The sequence below is a fragment of the Lepidochelys olivacea genome, assembly GCF_965140295.1.
Source record: "Lepidochelys olivacea isolate rLepOli2 genome assembly, chromosome: 2".
Taxonomy (NCBI): Eukaryota; Metazoa; Chordata; order Testudines; family Cheloniidae; genus Lepidochelys; species Lepidochelys olivacea.
In genome coordinates this window covers 190,933,155-190,954,153 of record NC_140412.1, presented here as the reverse complement: position 1 = coordinate 190,954,153, position 20,999 = coordinate 190,933,155, and the positions used below count along the sequence as shown (strand labels likewise).

The window sequence follows — 20,999 nt, the reverse complement described above, 5'->3', positions numbered from 1 at the left end:
CTGCAAACATTCTTGCTAAACAAAACAAATAATTAATACAAATGTTTGCAGAAAACAAATTAAAAGGTTGCAAATACTGAGTCTTCTTGCAGGATTCTCTGCACCTTGAAGTCTTTAAACCATGATTTGAGGACTTCAATAGCTCAGACATAGGTGAGATGTTTATTGCAGGAGTGGGTGGGTGAGATTCTGTGGCCTGTGTTGTGCAGGAGGTCAGACTAGATCATCATAAGGGTTCTTCTGACCTTAAAGTCTATGACTGAGCAAAGGCTACACACATTCTTGCCTTATAGCAGCACTCTTGGAAACTGTAGTGTTTTGAATGACTATAATATATTTGAAAAAAGGACAGAAATTTTGGGTGTGATGTTTGCCACTTCATCTGTAATGACAGTTGCAGTGGAGGAGAAAAGCACAGAGAGTCCTTGGTGGTGATAGTTATTACTGCACAGATCTTTTGTTTTTTTCCACATAGGCTGGAATTCAGCTTTGTGGCTGTACAATGTTTCAGGAGGTATTTTGCTGGACAGTTCCCCAGTGACGTTCTATGGCACCATCTGTATGCATCAAGGGGACACTATTCCTTCTAGTGCTAAATCCATGTCCTCTCACTGATGGTTAAACATTGTACAGCCTCTGGTTTGCTTGGCCTGTTTAACCAAAAAATTTACTTAGATACATTCTATGTGAAAAGATCATTAAATTGCAAAGTCTTAACCTGAAAAGTTAAGAGATGCCAGAATAGTAGTATATGACTCGATAGTATTCAACACCATATATTTGTTGACAGGTTTCCATGCTCCATTTAGGGCTTATGTCCCACCCTTGATCTCTGTTTCCGGTGGTGTCAAGGTTTGGCGCTGTCAGCCATTTTGAAAAAATATTTTTGATTATTTTTTAATGTTTGAATAGGGGGAGTGTGTTTGTGCTTTGATAATTTGGTTGCTTGTTTAGAGAAAAAGGTTCAAAGAATAGAGTGAGAGCTTAAAGATTAAAAAAGAAAGCTTTGGTAAGGTTTAGAGGAAAAAAGGAAAGAACCTTTGGTGTGGTTGAGTAAGGAGAGATGATTTTAAAGGCCTAGTTTGGCATGTTATTAAAGAATAGAAAGAACTTAAAGAAAAATAAAGATTTTTGTTTTTAAAAGGAGGAGTTTGAAAGAATAGAGGCAAGTTATTAAAGAAGAGATTTTTAGTGAGGTTTAGTAAGGAGAGGTGTTTTGAAAGGACTAGTTTGATATATTATTCAAGAATAAAATTGAGATAAATGGAAAAGGTGCATTAAATATAAGGGTAGGTTAAGAAAAGAGCATTTAAAAAGAGTTAAATAAAAGAGAAACAAAGGAAACGGTTTATTAAAACATGGTAAAATATGAAGGTTGGTTAAGAAAAACATTTAAAACGTTAAATAGGGTAGGTTAATAAAAGAGCATTTAAAACATTAAATATTGAAAAATAGGTTAAAAAGAACAGGCATGGCAAAAAAGGGAATGTACTAAAGCAGAGACTGTTTAGTAAGCACATGGTAAAAAAATATAAAGGCAGGTTAATAGAAAAGTATTTGAACTATTAAATACAAGGATAGGTTAAGAAAAGAACATTTAAAGAGTTAAATAAAAGAGAAACAAATATAGGTTAAAAGAGAGAACAGGGCAAGAAAAGGGAAAAGAAAGCTTCTTTGCAAAGGGCAAAGATAGACAGCACATGACTGAGTTAGAGAGATCTTACCCTTCCAAATGTTTCTGCAGAAAGAGGCAACTTCCAAAGGTGGTGATAACAAGCCTGAAGAGCTGTGAACCTGGGATCGGCCCAATCAGATGTTGCTCTACAGCAGCGTCATAGAATTCATTTTCCTGAACCAATCCTATAGTCCCAAGGTTTTTAAACAAGAGTCATCTCACCCGCCCCACCCCTTTAACTGCCTTATTCTTATCTAAAAGAACAGACCCCAAGCATTTTTCCCTGCAATGTAGCCCTTTAATATAGTGGCTTTAATATAAGTTAAAGCCATAAGCCCTTAGTAACAAACAATTTTTAGAAGTTTTCCCCTATGTTTTAGATGAAGATTGGTTATTTTTTAGTGAGGACAATTTGAAGCTGCAGCAAAACCCCTGTTAGCAAAAACAGCATCTGAGAGTCAGTGGATTAGAGATAAGAAGGCTGCTTCTTCCCCAAACTTTTTAACAAATGCAAGTAAAAGCTATATTAAGTCTTGTAAAGGGATAAACACTTTAAAAGACAAACCTATATGAAGACACATCCCTTTATTTACAGGTGTGTTTCAATAAAATAGAGCATGCAGACACACCCCAGGTTTAAAACCACAGGTCCTTAGTGACAGTTTATATTCCCCCTATTTTGTAAGCCAATGATGTGACGGGTTGGGTCACAGAAACCCCCTTGGGACTGCCACCTGATGTGCTGAGACTACCTCTAAGCCAGTTTTCCCTGGCAGCTTGAGACTTCAATACCCTGCCTGGTTGTGCCAGACACTAGCCTGCTACAAACACAGACCCAGGTCTGAACCACATCCCCCAAAAGCTGCAGGCTTAACTGAAAACAGCTTAAGAAGTGTTCCTGTCTCCAACACCCAGATACCCAGTTCCCAATGGGATCCAAACCCCAAATAAATCTGCTTTACTCTGTATAAAGCTCACACAGGCTAAACTCAAATTGTTCACCCTCTATAACACCGATAGAGAGATATGTACAGCTGTTTGCTCCCCCAGGTATTAATACTTGCTCTGGGTTAATTCATTAAGTAAAAAGTGATTATTAAATATAAAAAGTAGGATTTAAGTGGTTCCAAGTAATAACAGGCAGAATGAAGTAAGTTACCAAGCAAAATAAAATGAAATATGCAAGTCTAAGCCTTATACAGTAGGAAACGAAATGCAGGTAAATCTCACCCTCAGAGAGGTTCCAATAAGCTTTAACAGACTAGACTTCCTCCTAGTCTGGGTCCAGCAATCACTCACACCCCCATAGTTACTGTCCTTTGTTCCAGTTTCTTTCAGTCATCTCTTTGGGGTGGAGAGGCTAATCTTCTGAGCTAGCTGGAGACAAAATGGAGGCGTTTCCCAGGGCCTTATATAGTCTCTTGTGGGTGGAAACCTCTTTGTGACATTCCCCTCTGGTGTTATCTGGACCTGTGAGCTGCTAGGTCTCTCCAATCCTTGACTCAGGGAGCCAGCCTTACTGTGCTCTGCTGTGAGAACCCCCTCTCCTGGGCTGTTCATGCACAGCCTCTGGCATGTAAGCGGCTCCCAGCTACTTGCAAGCGCATGACACTAGCCAATATCTCCAGTCCCAGCCACAACCCTAGGAACCTCCATCTTGCAGTGTCCAGTTATGCCCACTGGATGCCGCAAGCTTATATGAGTTTGTCAAACTAACAAAGAAATTGATATGTACCAGGCTTGTTATCCCAAGGAGAGTTTCTGACACACTGCAAACCAAATGCACTTCAGGTAGAACAAACAGATTTAAATCTACCTTTATAGTTAATAAGTGATTATTAAATCAAAGCATAACAAGTCAGATTTGGTAAAATGAAATAAATCTGCCTTATGTGCTTCCTACAGCAAACACTTTAAATACAAGCATAGAACCAACTCTCATAACTTCAGATATAAAAATTATACATGCATGTGAATAGGATGAATACATTCAGAGGAACATATCTTTGCAAAGGTTATGTTACATGACATATCTAGCATAAAACATATTCCAGTTATTTACACTCATTTACACTCAGAAGCACATTTCTATAAAGCATTATGGGGTGCAACATCACAGTGGATCAGAGAGCAGAAGTTTGTTTCTTCCCCCACTTTCTAACAAATAGAGGTGAAAGTTATATTAAGTCTTGTAAAGGAATAAACACTTTAAAACAGTGGTTCTCAAAGCCGGTCTGCAGCTTGTTCAGGGAAAACCCCTGGCGCGCCGGACCGGTTTGTTTACCTGCTGCATCTGCAGGTTTGGCCAATCGTGGCTCCCACTGGCTGTGGTTCTCCGCTCCAGGCCAATGGGGGCTGTAGGAAGTGGCGCGGGCCAAGGGACGTGCTGGCCGCCCTTCCTGCAGCCCCCATTGGCCTGGAGCGGCAAACCACAGCCAGTGGGAACCGCAATTGGCCAAACCTGCGGATGCAGCAGGTAAACAAACCGGTCCGGCGCGTCAGGGGCTTTCCCTGAAAAAGTGGTGGACCGGCTTTGAGAACCACTGCTTTAAAAGACAAGCCTATATGAAGACACATCCCTTCATTTAGCACTTTTGCATATGTTTCAATAAAAGTGAGCATGCAGGAACGTTCCAGGGTTAAAACCACAGAGAGCCTGTTTATAAAAGTAAATTATAGTGATAAAAAATGTTTCCCCCTATGTTTTAGGCTAACATTGGTCATTTTTTAGTAAGGACAATTTGAAGCGGTGTGCTTTTTCAACAAAAACAGCCTTTGTGAGACAGTGGATCAGAGCGAAGAAGCTTGCTTGTTCCCCCACTTTTTAACAAATAGAGGAGAAAGTTATATTAAGTCTTGTAAAGGAATAAACACTTTAAAAGACAAGCCTACACAAAGACACATCCCTTCATTTAACATTTTTACAGGTGTGTTTCAATAAAATAGAGCATGCAGAAACACACCAGGTTTAAAACCACAGGTCCTTATATTCCTCTTATTCTGTAAACCAGTGTACATCTAGGGTTACAGTTTGCACAAAAAAGTGTTTTATAAAAAAACAAAAATATATTATCTCGGGGCTTAGACAAGATAATGATCAACAAAATTGAAACTGTTGCTTTGCAGGCATTGCTACAAAATATCTTTAAGTTTGTTTTTGTTAATATTTCTGAGAGGCCATAGGATGGGGGAAGATAATACCTCATAAAGTGGGAAAGTGCTTCCAAATGACAAACGCTTGCCCGAGCTAAAGCATAACAACTAACACAGAATGGCTGTCTACAAAACTGTTCCACTGAAAGAGTTATCAACATTCCCCCTAAAACTCAGAACAGCTTTCTTACCCTCCATGGCCTGATCTCCGTGGCTGTGGCTTTTTTTAAAATTTGTTTGTCCTCAGTTTAGATTTTAGAAAGCATTTTTAAAAAAAAAAAAGGGGCAGGGTGTGTAGAAAAGTGTGTGTGTGTGGGCGGGGGAGGAAGACGCCTTAACTCTTTTTACATAAGCTAATTTTTTCTTGCGTTTTTTGTATAAATCCAAACTTTAAAAAGCAATCTTGTTTATTTTTTTGTGTTTTTTTTTTATTTTATTAAAACACATGTGTAAACTCCCCTCAATTGTCAGTTTTCATATTCTTACCCAGTTGCTGTTTTGGTACTTTAAAAACACTATTTTTAAAAGGGTAGGCTAGTATCTTAAGCCTTTTTAGTTCACTAAACTTCTACCAAATATCAGCTGTCAATACTGCTTTTTCATGTTAAGCTTTTAAATACACAAACATAATGCTTCAAATAGGCCTCGCTGCATACAGAATATCCTTAAAAAAGGTCATGTCACGTTACATCTCAGTCAGTGCTGTATTTTCATGTTAAAAAACCCTTTATATAATGAAACACTACACGTTTAGCAAGTATTACAAGTATGGGGGAAAGTTGAGGGGTGGGAGTGTTCTTCAAATAGGCTCTCTCTGAGCTTTATGATGGTGATGGTTTGTCTTTTACCATCAGTAACTGGAATAAAATACTTGTTATCACTTTCACAAAGTATTTGTTAAAACTTTAACAGTGTTTAAAAAGTTAGGAAAGAAGTCTGTGTAAAAAAACAAGCAAACTAAAGTGGTAACCGCTGGAGCCTTGCTAAGGCAGACTATGGTGCATGGATCACTGGCTCGCCTAATTAGTCTTATCTGTTTATAAAATGTAGAGAAAGCCACAGCTCCAGCCTGTGCTGTATTATTTAATAAAATCTATGGGACCCAAAACAAACACAGGAGCTTGTACCTGTGTATCAGCACACGGGTTGCAAACATTTAAAACCAAAAAATTCATACTTAAATCTAAAAGTGCTAAGAAAATGAAAGCTTAATATAACTTTAGCATGGATTTGTTAAAAAGTGGGGAGGAAAATAAACTTCTCTCTGATCCACTGGATTACAGAATGTCCAGCAAAAGGGTGTGGCTTGGATACACTTAATGAAGCCACACCAGGTGCATAAGTATAACCAGTTTTATTGCCAAAGTATAAGCAGCTTCCCAGCCTTTACATGTTACTAAATACGTGCTAAGCAATCAAAAAAAAAAAAAAAAAAAAAAAGAAAGAATCAGTGGTTACACCCCTTCTGCTACAGACAGTCCCAGACCCTCCAGCCTTGTCCTTGAGGGCTTGTAGCAGGTGCTGCTCTAGTGTGGGGAATTTCTGGGCACGCACAAGACCAGGGTACGCAGATGAGACAGTTCATTTAAAGCAATTTGCATAGGTGATTTTTATTTTTTGGGGGGGGAGGGAGGCTGTACATCCACAAGCAGGCTCTGGCAGGAAACGCTACTATTTTTTTATTTTTATACTATTTTTTTATTTTTTGTTTATTTAGTTGAGTGGTTACAAGCCAGCCTGGCAGGTCAAAGCCAGTTCACTACTAGCTCCCCCTGTAACAACAGACCAAGGTAACTTGCGATCAGCCTCAACACAGAATAAGGGGAATATAAACTAGCTGTTACTACGGTTCTGTGTTTTTCACTCTGGGTGTTTTCCGCATGCTCATTTTTTTTTTTAAAAAATTGAAACACACATGTAAAAATCTTAAATAAAGGGTCTTGTCTTCATATAGGCTTGTCTTTTAAAGTGTTTATTCCTTTACAAAACTTATTACTTTCACTTGTATAAATTAAAAAGCAGGTGAAGAAGCAGCCTTCTTATCTGTGATCCACTGGCTTACAGAGGCTGTTTTTGCTGACAGCGGCTTTGCTGCAAAAGCATGCTGCTTCAAATTGTCCTTACTAAAAAATGACCAGTGCTTGTCTAAAACATGGGGGAAAACTTTTTTAATCACTATACACTACTTTTATAAACAGGCTTTCTGTGTTTTTAAACCCTGGGTTGTTTCTGCATGCTCACTTTTTATTGAAACGTGCAAAAAAGAGCTAAAGGAAAAATTGTTTCTTCAGATAGACTTGATTTTCAAAGTGGTCTTCTTTTCTAATCCACTACTTAAAAAGGCTGCTTCAAATTGTTCTCAATAAAAACATAGGGAAAAGCTTTAAAAACTTTTTCTTAGTAAGAGTCTGAGAGTTTAGGCCTGGGGTGCTTCTGCATGCTCTTTTGTTATTGAAACATATGCAAAAGTGCTAAATGAAGGGATGTGTCTTTGTATAGGCTTGTCTTTTGAAGTGTTTATTGCTTTACAAGCCTTTCACCTCTATTTGTTAAAAACTTAAATTACTTTTATAAACTAACTGGCTGTGGTTTTAACCCTGAGGTAATTTCTTTTTTAATTTTACATTGTTTATAAGATTAGTTACAAAGCAATGTCTTCTTCACATAAAAAAAGGAAATGTTTATTTCAACAAGTATTTGGTATAATTTTGTTTTAAAAGCAAGCCTAGGGCTTTCTTGTTATGTTCTGGCCTTCTTATCTCTGATCCACTGACTCACAGATGCTGTTTTTGCTAACTGTGGCTTTGCTGAAAAACCATGCTGCTTCAAATTGTTCTCACTAAAAAATGACCAGTGCTAGTTTAAAACATAGGGGGAACATATTGTATCACTATACATTACCTTTATAAACAGGTTCTCTGTGTTTTTAAACCTGGAATGTTTCTGCATGCTCATTTTTTATTGAAACTCATATGCAAAAGTGCTAAATAGAGAAATACATCTTCAGATAAGTTTGTCTTTTAAAGTGTTTATCCTTTTACAAGACTTAATATAACTTTTACTTGCATTTGTTAAAAAGTTTGGGGAAGAAGCAGCCTTCTTATCTCTGATCCACTGACTCTCAGATGCTGTTTTTGCTAACAGGGGTTTTGCTGCAGCTTCAAATTGTCCTCACTAAAAAATAACCAATCTTAGTAACAAACAATTTTTTAAAAGTTTTCCCCTATGTTTTAGACTAAGGGCTTATGGCTTTAACTTTTATTAAAGCCACTATGTAAAAGGGCTACATTGTGGGGGGAAATTCTTGGGGTCTGTTTTTTTAGACAAGAATAAGGCAGTTAAAGGGGTGGGGCGGGTGAGATGGCTCTTGTTTAAAAACCTTGGAACTATAGGATTGGTTCAGGAAAATGAATTCTATGGACGCTGCTGTAGAGCAACATCTGATTAGGCCGATCCAAAGGTGGTGATAACAAGCCTGAGAGGCTGTGAACCTGGAAAGTTGCCTCTTTCTGCAGAAACATTTGGAAGCGTAAGATCTCTCTCTCTAACTCTACCACGTGCTGGCTATCTGCAAAGGAGCTTTCTTTTTCCCTTTTTTTGCCCTGTTCTCTCTTTTAGCCTTTTTTTTTAAATGCTCTTTTCTTAAACTATTAAGTACAAGGATAGGTTAACTGCTTTTCTATTAGCCTGCCTTTATATTTTTTACCATGTGCTTACTAAACAGGTTCTGCTTTAGTAAATGCCCTTTTTTGCCATGTGTGCTTTTTAAACCTTTTTAAATGCTTTTTTCTTAACCTAACCTACTCTTATATTTAAGATTTTAAATGTTTCTTTCTTAACCAACTTTATATTTTTACCATGTGCTTACTAAAGTTTCCTTTATGTTTCTCTTATTTAACTCTTTTTAAATGCTCTTTTCTTAACCTCTTATATTTAATACACCTTTTCCATTTATCTCAAAATTTTTATTCTTTAACATACCAAACTAGTCCTTTCAAAACACCTCTCCTTACTAAACCTCACTAAAAATCTTCTCTTTAATAACTTGCCTCTATTCTTTCAAACTCACCCTTTAAAAACAAACAAAAATCTTAAAGAAAAATAAAGTCCTCTTTCCATTCTTTAACAACAAACTAGGCCTTTAAAAATCATCTCTCCTTACTCAACCCTCACCAAAGGGTCTTTCCTTTTTTTTCCTTCTACACCTTACCAAAGCTTTCTCTTTTAAATCTTTAAGCTCTCACTCTATTCTTTCAACCTTTTTCTCTAAACAAGCAACCAAATGTATCAAAGCACAAGCATGCAACACTCCCCCTATTCAAACATAAAAAAATCAAAAATATTTTTTTGAAAATGGCTGACAGTGCCAAACCTTGATACCAACGGAAATGCGGACGGAAGCCAGGAAATGGGGCATGGAAACCTGTCAAAATATACATGGTGATGAACACTATTGAGCCGTATGCGACTCAGAATGAACATTGCCTGTTAGTTAACACACCCAGTCGTAAAGTGGCTCACAGAACTCAGAGCCTGTAAATCCTAAGTAAATTGCCAAGGCAGAGATCCAAGGTATTTAGACTCCTAACTTCCCCTGAAATCAGTTAAAGGCAGGAGCCTAAATACCTTTTTGCATCTGGGTCTAAGTCCCTGAGAAAGGAGTGAATAATCGTGAATATGGGACATTAACACCCTTGAGGACCAGGGGTACTCCAGGAAGGGCTACATTAGGAAATGTTAGAACCAAGGTTGCCTGTACAATCTTAATTCAGCCCCTTTGTGCATATGCATTATATTCTCTTTAATTAGTTGATCACATACTATTTTTTCCACAGGACGACATCTCATTCAGTGCACGGTATGGACTGTGCTCACACTGAGTTGGTAGCTATTCAATATTTCATTTTATACTTATTTAGTATGTATCCCCATGTGTGCTATCCAAGCCCTGCACACATAATTAATCATTTCCTCATACTTTTTATAGTGTTCATGTAACTAGCTAATCTGAGTGTTTCACAAACATTGATAAATTTATCTTCATAACACCCCTTTGAAGTAATGGGGTGATATTATCCTCACTTTAGAGGAAAGGAACTGAGGCACAGAAAGATTAAGGTAAAAAATGTCCACTAATTTTGTGTGCCCAATTTGAGATCTCCATGGCTGATGCTAAGGGTAGCATAAAATCCTTCCTTTACCTGTAAGGGGTTAAGAAGCTCAAATAACCTGGTTGGCACCTGACCAAAAGGACCAATAAGGGAAGAAGAGCCTTTCAAATCTGTGGGGGGGGGATGTTTTGTTTTGTGCTCTGTGTGTGTTCCCTCTTGAGACAAAGAGAAACCAAGCAAGTAATCCAGCTTCTACTGAAATGATACAATTTCTGTAATTTTAGATGTAAGTAATAGCAAGGAAATGCATTAGGTTATCTTTTGTTTTAGCGTTGGGAAAATTCACAAGCTAAGAGGGAGGTTTATTCCTGTTTTTTGTAACTTTAAAGTTTTGCCTAGAGGGGAATCCTCTGTGTTTTTAAATCTTATTACTCTGTAAAATTACCTTCCATCCTGATTTTACAGAGGTGCTTTTACTTTTTTCTTTATTATAAAGTTCTGTTTTAAAGAATCTGATGGGTTTTTAGTGTCCTAAAAACCCAAGGGTCTGGTCCGTGCTCACCTTGTTTACCTATTTGGTTGGTATATGATTCTCAAGCCTCCCCAGGAAAGGGGGTGAAGGGACTTGGGGGGATATTTTGGGGAAACAGGAACTCCAAGTGGTCCTTTTCCTTGAATCTTTGTCTAACTCACTTGGTGGTGGCAGCGATACCGTCAAAGGACAAGGAAGAATATGTACCTTGGGGAAGTTTTTAAACTAAGCTGGTAAAAATAAGCTTAGGGGGTCTTTCATGCGGATCCCCACATCTGTACCCTAGAGTTCAGAGTGGTGAGGGAACTCTGACACTGTGCTTTTGTTCTGAATGTGTCATTTCATTTCAGAAGCTCTGTTGGGTCCTATTCTCATGATGCTTTACAATTGACGTTCAGATGTAATATGAAAACCAGGATTGTTCTATATGTAAGTTCAGTGGACCCATTCAGGCTTCTTCATGCAGTGCTAGCCTACCATTCAAGAATAAGAGTCCTCCTGAGTCTTAGTTTTCATGAGTCTTAATTCTTGAGCATGATGATGAGATGAGTTTCCAGGGGCGTCATAATTGTGCTCACTGCTGAGTGATTTTTGAGGGCCCTTGAGTTCTGAGGTTGCCCTATACCTGAATTTGCCCACAGACCCTTGAAAATCACTTGTTAACATTGAACCCCTCAAATCCCAGGGAACTTTCAAAATGTACTATTTTCCTCTGCAAGCAAACAGTACTCCGTGTACAAAAGTTATGGCTTGCCCTTCCCCCCCAAAATTAGTATGCTCCAACACTTGATCTATATTTTTTATAAAGCATTCCTTCATTCCTATGGGTTTTTTCCCCCCCAATCAGCTGCACTGAGAAATGAGAATGTGGGATGATTATCTCAAATGTCAGGTTTCAGAGTAACAGCCATGGTAGTCTGTATTCGCAAAAAGAAAAGGAGTACTTGTGGCACCTTAAAGACTAACCAATTTATTTGAGCATAAGCTTTCATGAAGTGAGCTGTAGCTCATGAAAGCTTATGCTCAAATAAATTGGTTAGTCTTTAAGGTGCCACAAGTACTCCTTTTCTTATCTCAAATGTGTGTCTCCCCAATTTGCATTCAAGGATGGCTGATGGAAATGAGTTTCAAAGGGTTGGATGAATCTCCAACCATTTGCCAGACAGACAGAGATAAGGTGGGAATAAGTTTTGACACCCCTTTGTAGCTGAGGGGCTTCTATGTTAGTTGTATAGTTCTTAGAATTTAGCGATATTTGAGAGAAAATATTTGCTTGGATTTTGCAAGTCAAAACCACACACAGAATTGTAGATTTGTGCCATTCAGTTTCTGCAAAGAAAGAAGAAATGTCTTCTATGCTCCTTGGAAAAATGCAAGAGCTTCTCCATACCACAAGTGAACTAAGGAATAGGGTTTGGTAAAGAGGAGTGTAAGCGGAACAAAATAGTTTTCATGGTCAATTAAATGAGGATGTGAAGCTGCTGCATTTGACAACAACAAAAACTAGTTCATGAGGGTTAGGTTGTATTTTTGTCATGCAGAAACATACCTTTATTTTCTGGGTCCAAATGGCAAATTTGATAGGCCCTTACATTTCATAATGGAATTATGGGAGAATCAATGGCCTTCAGGCTAAGGCATTGGATTGGGACTCTGGAGATCTGGGGCCGGTTCCTGGTTCTGCTACTAATTAACTGTGTGGCACTGGGGAAGTCACTTGATCTCTCTGTTCCTTAGTTCTGCATCTGTAAACATGGATGAATATACTTGATCTGTCCACATGGTAAGCTCTTTGGGAAGGGGCTGTCTCACACTGTGTGTAGGTACAGTGCCTAGAACAGTGATGGGCAATGTTTGTTTACATTGACCGTCCACAGGCATGGCTGATCGCAGGTCTCAGTGGCTGCGGTTTGCCGTTCCTGGCCAATGGGAGCTGCAGGAAGCCGTAGTCTGCTGGGACATGCTGGCTGCCACTTCCCGCAGCTCCCATTGGCCGGGAATAGCGAACCACAGCCACTGGAAGCTGTGGGCGGCCATGCCTGCGGATGGTCAATGTTAACAAATTGTCTTGCGGCCCACCAGCAGATTACCCGATGGCCAAGTGTGGCCCACAGGCTGCACGTTGCCCACCACTGGCCTAGAACAATGGGACCTCAATCTTAGTAGCTGCTATTATGATGGAAAGAAATAATTTAACAAACACATTTCACTGGTCACTATCAAGCAGACAATACTTTATAAGGGCTAAGATATTATTTAGTTTATCTGATGAAAGTAGCAAAGAATTTCCACTCTGTTTATCTTGATACTTTGCTTTGGACATTTGAAAAGTGTCAAAAGAATAATTTGATTTTAAAATGTTACAGATTTCGATAATATTAAATTTAAGCACACACATTCTGGAACTTCTATTGTGGGAAATTAGATTTGAAATTTGCTTCCTGAAAATGCAGGATTGGGTGATCCAGAGCACTGAAAAGCACCAACAGATTTAAGGTTTTGATCTGAAGCCCAATGAAGTCAATAGGAACCTTTCGATTAACTTCAGTGCATTATATACTTCCACTAAATGAAGAGGGGCTACTTCTCTTGGTTTTTATACTAAGCTCTACCATAGTCACCTGATTTTCCACAAAGCAGATTGGGATATGGGAGAATGCTGCTAGATGTAGATTTACTTTTTATGATCAACTGGACTATAACGGGGTGGGCAGGGAGGGAGGGAACCCAGCTGTATGAAACGTTCTCCTGCTAGACTGCATGTATCAACATTTAGCAGAAATGTTTCCTAATTTAGAATATTGCATGTGGTGCAAATAGATAAAAACAATCAAACCAATAAAACTGACATACGAAACGTTCTGCTTTTAGACTGCTGGTGTCAAAATTGGTTATATGCAGTGTTGTTGTAGCCAGATAGGCCTCAAAATATTAGAGAGACAGATTTAAAGAAGAGCTCTGTGTAAGCTTGAAAGTGTCTCTCCCACCAACAGAAGTTGGTGGAATAAAATACATTGTCTCATCCACCTTGTATCAAAATTTAGCAGAAGTGTTCCCTATTCAGAATCCAATTTTGTCTGCCTCAGCATTTTATCATATTTTGTGTCGCTCTTACTTTAAAGTCTGTCAGGATTGTCTACAGAAGAGACTTAGTAAGGCATGCAGGTTAGCCCATTTCATGGCAGGTAGGCTCTGGCTAACGCCTTGGGAAGTAAAGGAGAGCACGTAAAAAAATAATAAAGCACTTGGCTTTGGGGAAGGGACCTCTCTCATCTTAAAATCTGGCTGGAAAATTTCACTATGTGAAGACCCTGTTTAGTAGGGATGATAATGTCCATCTCTGAGGGATGTCTCTCAGTCTGTTTTGTGTTTAGAGAGAGCTCTTTTGTGAGAATCCATAGGTGACAGTTCCCATTCTCTGGATCAAGTAATCTTCATATGGTGGAGATTCAGAGGGTAAATTTTGTGAGGGAAGCAAAAGCAGAGCTCTAATATCAAGATCCTTCCCTGAAACAGACTGTCTGCAATGCCAAACCACAAGTGCATCAATCTCATGTGTGAAGGAAGTGTGGGTGAGGAAGCAAACACATACAATGAAATATCGACACTTTGCAGTTAGTACAAACTAGAAATATATTCTCTAAAATACCTGCAAAAAAATTCATTCCCCTCATCCTCACAGATTCTCAATTAAGAAAGATTTTGAGTAGGATCTTCTATGCAAATTGCAAAGGAAATCACTATTTGCATTTTGAGTCTAATAATGGTTTCTGCTTGTGTACATTCAGAGAGATGATTGTTGAGCTGAGTGCATTAGATCTGTTTGCTTGTCGCTTCAAAGTAACCCAGGGATGCATATTTTAGGCATCTTTAGGAAATGCTGCCTGCAGAATCATCCCCAAAGAAACTCATTCTTGTACAGTCTCACAGGCATTTTTGGGGATGATTCTACAGAGGACAGCTATCTCCTTGGATTTTTTCCCCTCCTATCCTCCACTCACCTTCTGAAACTGCAGAACCATGAATGGGGAACTATTGTTGCAGTTTCTGGCCTGGTCTGTGTACATAGTGGGTGACTAGATGGTTTAGGCTTCAGTCTTGGAGAAGGGGAGCTGTCACCAGCTCTTACCCCTTCAAGTCTTTGCCTCCTTCCAACTTCTTCTATATGTACACTGTGTAAACAGAGTGTGTGTGTGTACACACACACACACACAGTGTCTGGGACAGAATCATACCAACACCAGGAAGAGGCAGGTCTACGTGACTGGAGACTCTCTACTATGAGGAACAGACGGGCCTGTCACCAGACCTGATCCAGAGAACAGAAGGGTGTACTATTTGCTGGGATCTAAGATACAGGATGTAGACATGAGGCTGAAGAGGATCCTAATGGGAGCAGGAAATAATCCACTGAGTGACTTTTATGTGGGAACAAGTGATTTATAGCTAGATACTTGCTGCGATGCATCAAGGGAGACTATGCCAAGCTGGGGAAGATGCTTGAAGAAATGGAGGCTCAGGTGATCTTTAGTGGTATTCTGTCTGTCCTTAGAGGAGGAGAGTGAAGGTGAGACAAGATTATGATGATCAACAGATGGCTCAGGCAGTAGTGTTATAATGAGGGCTTTGGATTGTTCGATCACTGGGAGACATTCACAGACAGATGATCGTTCTCATGGGATGGACTCTATCTGATTAGGGAGGGGAATAAACTTCTGGGATGGAGGAGGGGCTGATGGCACAACTGATTTAAACTAGGAATTTGGAGGAGGAGATGCTCATGTAATCTCCATGCCGGATTCTAACACTGAGTGGGAGGAAAATCAAGTAAGAGAGGGTACAGCTATGGAGAAAAGAACAGAGAAAATGGACATCAAGAGAAAAGATAGTGTCAATGCCAACAACAGTCATGTAGGCCAGCAGATCTCAACTGGGGGTCTGCAGATCCCTGGAGGACCGTGAGCCCTTTTCAGCCCCGCTGCTGAAACCTGGTGCCCTGAGCCCCAGCGCTGAAGCTGGGAGTGGCACAGGGATGAAGGCGGCAAACCTTCCCCCACCCCGCGCACCAAGCCAGGAGTGGCAGGAGGCTGACGCCGGGAGGGAGCCCCAGCACCCCCGCCCGCTGAAGCTAGGAGCCACACTGGGAGCTCTCCTGAGCCCCCACACAGCCCCAGCTACTCCCTCCCTGCAGCCTGAGTTGTTTTCAAACTTTTTGAACTGAGTCCCCCCTTTGAGTTATATTTTTTGGTTGCATCCCCCCACAGCCCAGACAGACTGGGTAGTCTCCTGAGTGAGTCAAGGGGTGGAGGTGGTTCTTGCGCTCTGGACCCCATTGTGCAGAGCTGGGTTGAGCCCTGCCAGCCCTTGCCCCCCCCAAATAGAAGTAAAACTATGCCTATGCCCAAGGGTTCCCCCACAGCCCCAAGTTCCCCCTCACCCCTGCTGGGCCCTGGAGTTTTTATAGAATGTTGAGGGGGGACTCCCCAAGAGAACCCCTGATGTAGGTGATACTGGCAGTAGAAAGACTGTACCTAAACAGGAGAGGAATCTGGGCAAAGCTGAGCAGAAACAAAATGGAGGAACTAGAACTACTGGTACAGGAAGTGAAACCAGATATTATAGGGATAACAGGAACATGGTGGAATAAGTCATGACTAGAGTACAAGTATTGAAAGGTATGTATTTTCAGGAGACAGAAATATAGGTGGTGGAGGACTAAAGTTCCCTCTAAGCTGCATGGCTGTGCAGTAGCCTATTAAGTGCCACACAGGCTCTTGGGGCTGCGGTGGGGAGAGATGCCTCTCCCCCAGCCGCAACCCAGCTCTGGACTTGCCGCAGTCAGGGAAGAGGCACCTCTCCCCCCTCCAGCTCAGGTTCTGCTGTGGGGAGAGAGAGCTGGGAGGAGTCCTCACTTCAGCCTGCAACCCAAACCCCTCATCCCCAATCCCACCCCAGAGCCTGCACGCCAACCCTCTGCCCCAGCCCTGAGCCTCCCACACTCCAAACACCTCAGCCCCAATCCTGCCACATGAGTTTTGTTTGATGCACCAATATGGAGGTCACGTGTCACGCCCCACCCCCATATTGATGCACATAACAAAAATTAATTCCACACACGCGTGGGAAAAATTAGAGGGAACACTGGCAGAGTAGTATTATAAATGGTGAGTTACACTGAAAAGAAATTAGACCTGAGGGAATGGATAACACAGGATTGGTTTGGGTCAAAGTCACTTTGGGGAAGAAAGGTAAGAGAGGCTGTGCTGGGATAGTGCTTAGGGTCTGCTACAGATCCCGAGGATCCAATTTTGTATATGGATAGAGACCTCTAATATTTTCATGATATTTTCACCAAATAGTCACTGAATCAACAAGAGGAGATCCATTTTAGATTTAGTATTGGTAAGCACCAAGGACCTCACAGAAGAACTGGTTGTACAGGACAGCCTTGGTTCTGGTAATCATGAGCTAATTCAGTTTAAACTAAATGGAAGGATAGACAAAAATAGATCTGCATCTAAGGCCCTTGATTTCAAAAGGGCAAACTTAAAAAAATTAAGGGAATTAGTTAGGGAAGTGGGTTGGACTGAAAAACTCAAGGATCTGAATATAGAGGAGACTTGGAATTACTTTAAGTTAAAAGTTGCAGAAGCTATTTGAAGCCTGCATCCCAAGCACAGGTCAAAATTCATAGGAAAGGGTTGCAGATCAAGCTCAATGAGCAAGCATCTCAAACAGGTTAAGAGAAAGCTTACAAGGAATGGAAGATGGGATGGATCAGCAAGGAAAGCTACCTCTTGGAGGTCAAAAAAAATAGGGGAAAAAGTGAGAACTGCCAAAAGCCAAGTAGAGTTGGACCTTGCAAAGAATTAAAACAATAGTAAAAGGTTCTATAATCATATAAATAAAAACAAAACAAGAAAAAAATGGGACTGCTAAACCCTGACAATGGTGGGGGTAGAGATTAAAGATAATCTAGGCATGGCCCAACACCTAAATAAATACTTTGCCTCAGTTCTTAAAAAGGGTAATGAGGAATTTTGGGGTAGTGGCAGGGTGGCTAATGGGAACAAGAATATGAAAGCAGAAATTACCACATCCAATGTGGAAATCAAACTCAAACAGCTTAATGGGACCAAATCAGGAGACCTGAATAATCTCCATCCGAGAATCTGAAAGAATTACTGGCACATGAAATTGCAAGCCCAAGAGCAAGCATTTTTAATGAATCTGTAAACTCAGGGGTCAGACCCTATGACTGGAGAATTGTTAATGTAGTACCTATTTTTAAGAAAGGGGAAACAAGTGACCCAGGAACCTAAAGGTCCGTTAGTTTGAACTCAATTGTATGCATGATCTTGGAACACATTTTGAAAGAGAAAGCACTTAAGGACAGAGGTAAATGATAATTGGGATAAAATACAACATGGCTTTAGAAAAGGTAGATCATGCCAGACCAACCTTATCTCTCTTTGATAAGATAACTGATTTTTTTAGACAAAGGAAATGCAGTAGAACTAATCTACCTGGATGTCAGTAAGGCATTTGATACATTTCCACATGGGAAATTATTAGTTAAATTGGAGAAGATGGGGATTAATATAAGAATTGAAAGGTGGATAAAAAACTGATTAAAGGGGAGACTACAATGGGTCATTCTGAAAGGTGAACTGTCAGGCTGGAGGGAGGTTACTAGAGGAGCTCCTCAGGGATCAGTCTTGGGACCAATCTTATTTAAGATTTTCATTAATGACCTTGGCACAAGAAGTGGGTGTGTGCTAATAACATTTGTGGATGACACCATGTTGGGAGGTAGAGCCAATATGGAGGAGGACCGGAATATCATACAAGATCTGAAGAACCTTGAAAACTGGAGTAATAGAAATGGGATGAAATTCAAAAGTGCAAGGTCATGCATTTAGGGACTAACAACAAGAATTTTTGCTATAAGTTGGGGACATATCTGTTGGAAGTGACAGCGGAGGAGAAAGACTTGGGTGTATTGGTAGATCGCAAGATGACTGAGACGCAATGTGATGTGGCTGTGAAAAAAGGCTAATGCAATCCTAGAATGCATCAGGGGAGGTATTTCCAGTAGAGATAGTGAAGTGTTATTGCCATTACACTGGTGAGACCTCATCTGGAGCACTGTGTGTAATTCTGGTCTCCCATGTTTAAGAAAGATCAATTCAAACTAGAACAGGTGCAGAGAAGGGATACTAGGATAACTGGAGGTGTGGAAAACCTTATGAGAGGAGCATCATAGAGCTTGGCTTGTTTAGTCTAACCAAATGAAGGCTGAGGGGAGATATGATTGCTCTCTGTAAATACATCAGAGGGATAAATACCAGGCAGGGAGAGGAGTTATTTAAGTTAAGCACCAATGATGACACAAGAACGAATGGCAATAAACTGGCCATCAACAAGTTTAGGTTTGAAATTAGATAAAGGTTTCTAACCATCAGAGGAGTGAAATTCTGGAACAGCCTGCCAATGGGAACAGCGGGGGAAAAACCCTAACTTGTTTTAAGACTCAGCTTGATAAGTTTATGGACTGGATGGTATGATGAGATGGGCCACATGGCACTCTAGGTAATTTGCAACGGCTAGTAGCAAATACCCTGACTGCCGGTGACAGGACACTAGATTGGGAGGGCTCCGAGTTACTGCAGAGAATTCTTTCCCAGGTGTCTCAGTGGTGAGTCTTGCTGACATGCTCAGGATCCAACTGACTGCCATATGTGTGGTCAGGAAGGAATTTCCCTCCAGGTCAGATTGGCAGAGACACTGGGGGGTTTTCACCTTTCTCTGCAGCATAGGGTACAGGTCACTTGCTGGTACAAAACAAAGTAAAAGGTGGATTGTCAGTAACCTGGAGTCTTTAAATCATGGTTTGAGGACTTAAATAACTCTGCCACAGGTTAGGGGTCTATTACAGGAGTGGATGGGTGAGGTTCTGTGGCCTGCGATGTGCAGGAGGTCAGACCAGATAATCACAATGGTCCTTTCTGGCCATGAAATCTCTGAGTATAACACTGAGAAAGTCCCATAGATTCCCCGTAGAGACTGAGATATGCACTATGCCTCCAGAAGGTACTGCTCACAGAGGCATAACCCAGGAGGATGGGGGACAAGGGTGACTTTAAACCACCTTTACAACCTTGGGATTTGGGACTGTTGGGCAGCCCAGTGAGCTACTGTAATCTACAGCAGACTTCCTGGTGCTACTTATGCCAAAGCAGTGTGTGCTATGATCCTGCTCTGATGTGCCCCCTCCCACTACTCACCCTGACCCCAGCATGCCAGTGATGCTGGAATTCTCTCCTGGTCAGTTAAGGGGCCTTTTGCGAGGGCAAAGAGGATGCTGGGGTTATGAGGAAGTGGCCAGACAATTTGCTGCAGTAGCCACTAAGGGAAGTGGCTGAAGAGCAGACTGCAGGAAGGGGAGTGCACAGTGTGTAGCATGGCCGGAGGGCCGTGTCACTGATGAGGACATCACAGTCCTTGAGAGACATGGGTCCAAGAGCAGGAGTGACAGTGGCATGCAGAGCTAATTCCCAAGACAGCCAGCAGGAGGCGCCAGAGTGGTGAGCGCACCCCGTCACAGCCTACAAGACACATGAGGGGTTGGTAAAGCCTTTGCTCTTCAGAGTAATTTCTGGTCAAAATAAGTGTATGCTATAGGGGAAAACTACAATTTCAGACTGTTCATTTCAGCAAAGGGGTGGGGAGACCTGGCTGAGCATGCTCAGAAAATACTGGGCTGCCACTTGAAAGAGAGAGGCATTTGAATTCTTCACCACTCCCACTACCCCAGACCAAGTTGGAAGCACATGCGCTCCTGAGCAAAGCAGATAGTGGTCTGCATAGCAAAACCATGCTTACTGCAGTATGTTCATAGGCCTGAGCATGTAGCTTTGATATTTCTTTAGATTTTTAGAGCTGGATGTTTGGGCTGCTTTGAGCCAAGCCTTTGAGCCTCTTGAATATCAGCTTTCACCTATGAGGGGACTGCAGGGGACATCTTTTAGCCATTCAAGTGTCTGGGTGCTGGTATGTCTAGCTGATATTTCCTAAATTGTGCATTTAGGAACCCTTCAAGCAAGAGGGACTCAGAATTGCAGCCCTGACTCATTCAGTTATGCCATCACAGATCATTGCTCAATGAGCCCGCTGTGTTTGAAATGATCCCAAAAGGGGATTTAGCCAAAACCACCTCACAGCAGTCAGAATAAATGTTGCAAAACTACAAGTCAACAGTGACGTATCAGAGGGTGGAGTATCCCTCAGCAGCAGCAAGAACAGCTCACAGAACAAAAATGACTGATGATGGGGTGTCATCTCGAATTGCCCCTTCTGGTATCCACACCAGCTGCTACTAGCTTTCTTCTTCTCTGCCACTTCCACCCATTTGCCTGCCTCAATTAGAGTTTTGGGCTTCCTATCTAAGATGTACCTTTCTATTTCCTCAGGAACACCCTCTAAGAACTGTTCCATTTGTATTAGGAGCAGTGTCAGGAAAATGCCA

The 20,999-nt window shown here is 41.0% G+C and overlaps 1 pseudogene across 5 annotated transcripts in view; it reads right to left on the bottom strand.

Annotated features, from left to right (window-relative positions):
- Positions 1-20,999, bottom strand: part of LOC311516919 (C-C chemokine receptor type 5 pseudogene) — a 37,419-nt pseudogene that overhangs the window by 4,891 nt on the left and 11,529 nt on the right. The window contains exons 2-3 of one of the 5 annotated variants that reach the window (XR_014714664.1): positions 2,906-3,052; positions 1,725-1,860 (exon numbers count right to left, since the gene is read on the bottom strand). The exons of 2 other annotated variants lie outside the window; for them this stretch is intronic. The product of XR_014714664.1 is annotated as a C-C chemokine receptor type 5 pseudogene (transcript). Of the gene's footprint in view, positions 1-1,724; positions 1,861-2,905; positions 3,053-5,019; positions 5,040-20,999 lie in introns of those variants that run through there. 2 more of the 5 variants (XR_014714666.1, XR_014714665.1) reach the window with 2 other exon arrangements.